Genomic DNA, 4,322 nt, shown 5'->3' on the forward strand with positions numbered 1-4,322 from the left:
TATTGATTATTGATTCGACTAGAGGGACTCCTAGCAACTTGTAGGGGCCCCATGGAGATGCAGGAGCCGCCAGCCGGATCGACCAATAAATGATAGGCCAGAGGGATGGGCTCATTCGACTAATTAGTGATCCCTGGCCCTACCTAACAAAGAGATGTCCCTAAACTCAAATAAGAGGGGATTGGTTGATCGGAAAGCTCGGGCAGGAGTAGGACATTCCATAAAAATCTTCCCGATCCGCTAGCTCTCACTCCTTGCCCTATTCGGTCAAGCAGCTTCACTCCTCTCAAATCCTATTTTTTCATCGACAGGTAGGGTTAATTCTAAGGTTCCTTATTCCGGTTGTCAAGCGGAAGAAGAGGGAGAAAGAATGGGCACAGCCCCACCAGCAGCCCGCGTTTTCGACCCGAAAGGAATGGAAAATGAAACAAGAATCCGTGTTCACTATCTATGGAGCGGAGTGACTATCCTTAATCTCCTCTTCCCTATCTCCCCCTTGCCTTTTTTTCTTTTTCTCGCCTAAAGGTAGTTTACTTGCTTACTTGTTAGAGTCAGGAGAATCCATTTCTTTTTTTTTATTGTTTATTATGATTGATCTGTAGTTCAAGGGCACTCTTCCTAATCCGAGTTTAAGATGGAATAAGACCCAGACGTAGAGTCCCGTCGGCCGGTAAGGGATTTTTTCTATTTATTTTTTATTCCCTTCAGTCCTTACCTTTAAAAAAGGGATTCTTATCTTTCTCCACGAGGTCTTCAAGCCAGATGGAGTAGTGCATCTCTGTCTTGAAAGCCGCCCTACAGATAGGAGTTCCTATCTCTACTGCCTATCCAACCCGAAGATTTTTATTCGTGGTGGAGTGCTTCGAGTAGGATCCGACCCCATCCCAGCAGTCAAAGTCCTTCCTGACCCGGCTCACCTGCCTCTGAAGCTGGAATGCCTTTATAGAGGAGGCTACCCGAGGAATCGATAAGTTTGAAGTGGGATGTGGAATGTGATTGGTGATGGATGGTGGTTATGAAATCAGTTCTGCATCAGATGATGAGCCCGTGCGAAAACTTTTTCTTTTATTGGCGCCCGGCTATTCGAGTCGAAAGCCTACCAACGCATAAAGGTTCCGATTCGAGCGAGAGCCCAAACGGAACGGGGGAGGCGAGAACGTCTTGATCGAAAGCTCCACTGTTCTGAATAATGAGAAAGACTTTTCAAAATTCGATCAAATCGATCGAGAATCTTATCATCTGTTAGGTAGGCCAACCGACCGAGTTTTGTTGGGCGTCCATGTCACAGAACCTTTCTTCTAGCCAAGAATCCCATTATTGATCGAATCGGGGCCAATTCATTGGCAAATTAAAAATCTACTGTTTTAACACTCAGAAAAAAACCTAGACTAGAAAAGAAGAAGAGTAACTAAGACAAGAGCTAGGTAAGCAAGATGGAGAGGCTAGAAAAGGCGGGGCAAGGGGCTCTCCATCTCTAGGAAGATTGTGTCCAGGATCTGGTAATCTAAGTTCTGGTCGGCTCGTATTAGCCTGTGCTTTATTACAGGTAGTAATTCCCCCCGTTCCTTTAGTCTTTTCAACGGTACTTGAATCTTAAGTCGCGGTCATGTCTCGCCCCCCCAGTATAGTGACCGATTCCATGTTTCCCCCGAATTTAATCAGTTCCAGGCTTTCCTCTCCCAGCAAGAGGATGCGCGAACCTCCAAGTCAAGCGCGCTAGCGCGCTTTACCAAGGCTTTATCTGATAGGGGCTCGAACGCCGTTGCTTGTTTGGGTCGAGCGGCTGGCTTCAAACCTCTGCTCATCCATCTTCATTCCAAAGGCAAACATTTCCATTGAGTGACTGTAACTGCTATGGTTTACAGTCAATAGTTCTTAACCAACCCTTTCTCGCCGAGCTTTATAAAGCTTTTAGAGAGAAGAGTAAGGGGGACCTTATTTTTATCCTGCGGAGCCCCTCAGAAAGTAACCGGCGGCCGGTAGCTCTACTAAGCGAAGAACCGCTCGCTGCCTTTTCTTCGCGAATAACATGTGCAGGGAGCCGCCTAGGAGAAGAGAAGCAAGCTACCTTCCATCTATATCTATAGGCGGCAATGGTCAGAGCTGGTAAGCATGGTCACTGTATCGGCGGCCGGCGCTCCGCGTTCTATCTAGGTTCCGCTCTTACGTACGCCCCACCTCACATAGAATAAGGGGAACCCCTTCCATAGAAGAACCCGTGTGGGTGAGAGGGGATTGAATCATTCATTCATCAGATACGTCTTATTCCGTGATCCATTTCATGTCAACTCTAATCAGTTATCAAAAGGCCTACTTTACAAACAAAGGGAAGGTCGTTTCCCGGGAACCTTGCAACCTTGCGGTTCCCGGTAACCGGCCGCATCGGCCCGGTAACCTTCGTTACCGTCGGTTCCCGCAACCAAGCCTTTTTATTAGACTGGATGCTCGCGTGATCGATCGATGGACGGGGGAATTGCATGAATGACGAGACCGGCCTAACCGAAAGTAAAGGCTCTTCCCTCTCTTGATGGCGAATCTTGATTGATTGACTGACAGACGGAACCGATTCGGAGAAACAAGAAGCATGGCATGAGATACGCGGCGGCAAAATTTCCGATAGCGAATTACTTGACTCGATGGATGGATGGATGGAGGGCCCTCCAACTCAAGCACGAAATCAATGTTGAGTCAACAATCATCGAGAGGGGCACCGCCAAGCGAGATCGAGACCAGCACCTTGTATATATAGGTTGGGGAAAAGCCCCTTGTATAGGGTTCCGTTCCAAACCAGCGCTTCTTTTAATATCCCAACCATCAAGAAAGTAGGGGCTTCAAAGCTTGACTAACAAGCGAGAAAGTTGACTTTGAGAAAGTTCGTCCCTCTCCCAGCAAGAGGATGCGCGAACCTCCAAGTCAAGCGCGCTAGCGCGCTTTACCAAGGCTTTATCTGATAGGGGCCTTTTCTTGCTCGTTTGCGCTGTTTTTTGATTGCAGGGCGCTAGCTTACTAAAATGTCAATAATATAGGGCTTTTTTCTTTCATCTTTCAGCTTGATCGGAATCTATTCTATGATTGAATAACAGAAGTGCTACTTAGTAGTATAAACTCGGAGAGACAGATAGAGAGGCAATCATACCTGCTAACTCCTAGGATGAGAAGTAGGTCCCTTGTTTTTGGTTGGAATAGTTCAATTGTTGCCCCTCGGGAGAGTGAGTCTACTTAGCGAATTGGCAGGACGCGGAGATCGATTGATCAATATGAATCTCGAGAGTGGATGGTTGACCGCCGCCCCCTTGTCCTGGAGGCTCTCCGGCCGAGGAGGGGCTTGCTATCGTAACCTTTTCTCCCGGTGTATGTGAAAAAGAGTGACGAACCCTTTTTTGTTCGGTCATAGGTTGGTGTCCAAAGAACGAGAGTCGGCTTCCTTAACTTAAGTCCGTTGTTCCTCAGTAGCTCAGTGGTAGAGCGGTCGGCTGTTAACTGACTGGTCGTAGGTTCAAATCCTACTTGGGGAGAATTTTGAGTTCTCGCTTTTCTGACCTAGCGACCCCTGTCCCTCCCCTGAGTTTCTAAACTAGCAGAATCGTGGGACATCAAAAGTGGGAAGTTTCTTGTTTTTTTTTCTATTTCTTACTCCCTTTTTTAGTTGAGGAACATGGCTCGTTCATTCATTCACTTGCTCATGAACTCGCAGCTTCGCCAGAAGCTACTAGGGGGGAGCTGTCGTAGAAGCTTTGCCCTTTGTACAGAGATTGTTATGAACTGACTAAATGACTAGCGGAACGCTAGCTAAGCTAAAAAATAGTATTAGTTCCCAAAATCAATAAGCTTTATTTCGGGTTTTTTTCCCTCCTTCTTAGAACCGGGGCCTCGGCCCGGGAAGGGGAGAGTGGCCGAGTGGTCAAAAGCGACAGACTGTAAATCTGTTGAAGTTTTTCTACGTAGGTTCGAATCCTGCCTCTCCCACTTGTTTGTTGTAGACTTCGGAGAAGATAAAGGAGGCATTCGTCAGCGCAGGAAGGCCCACCGAGCGAAGCTCTTTCTTTTTTGCCGTGCCGTGAAGTTAAATTGTATCGTATGTTAGTTAGAGAGGTTGGCGAACTACTATGATCTATGGATTCCCCAGAGATAAAAAATCCCAACGAGAATAGAAGCGACTCGCTTCCGTTGTAGTCGTCGTAGTCTTTTAGCGTAGTGGTCGGCCTTCCTACACGCCCGCCCCCGCCAGAATGCCTCCTGAAAGGAGGCATTCGTCAGCACAGGAAGGCCCACCGAGCGAAGCTCTTTCTTTTTTGCCGTGCCGTGAAGTTAAATTGTATCGT

The 4,322-nt window shown here is 47.4% G+C and overlaps 2 non-coding genes across 2 annotated transcripts; both read left to right on the forward strand.

Annotated features, from left to right (window-relative positions):
• Positions 1 to 3,443: 3,443 nt before the first annotated feature.
• TRNAN-GUU (transfer RNA asparagine (anticodon GUU)) lies at positions 3,444 to 3,515 on the forward strand. Its single transcript has one exon. It is a non-coding gene; the product is annotated as a tRNA-Asn (tRNA).
• A 368-nt stretch (positions 3,516 to 3,883) lies between these two features.
• TRNAY-GUA (transfer RNA tyrosine (anticodon GUA)) lies at positions 3,884 to 3,966 on the forward strand. The gene has a single exon. It is a non-coding gene; the product is annotated as a tRNA-Tyr (tRNA).
• Positions 3,967 to 4,322: the final 356 nt, after the last annotated feature.

The sequence above is a fragment of the Cicer arietinum genome, unplaced genomic scaffold (assembly GCF_000331145.2).
Source record: "Cicer arietinum cultivar CDC Frontier isolate Library 1 unplaced genomic scaffold, Cicar.CDCFrontier_v2.0 Ca_scaffold_2504_v2.0, whole genome shotgun sequence".
Lineage (NCBI taxonomy): Eukaryota > Viridiplantae > Streptophyta > Magnoliopsida > Fabales > Fabaceae > Cicer > Cicer arietinum.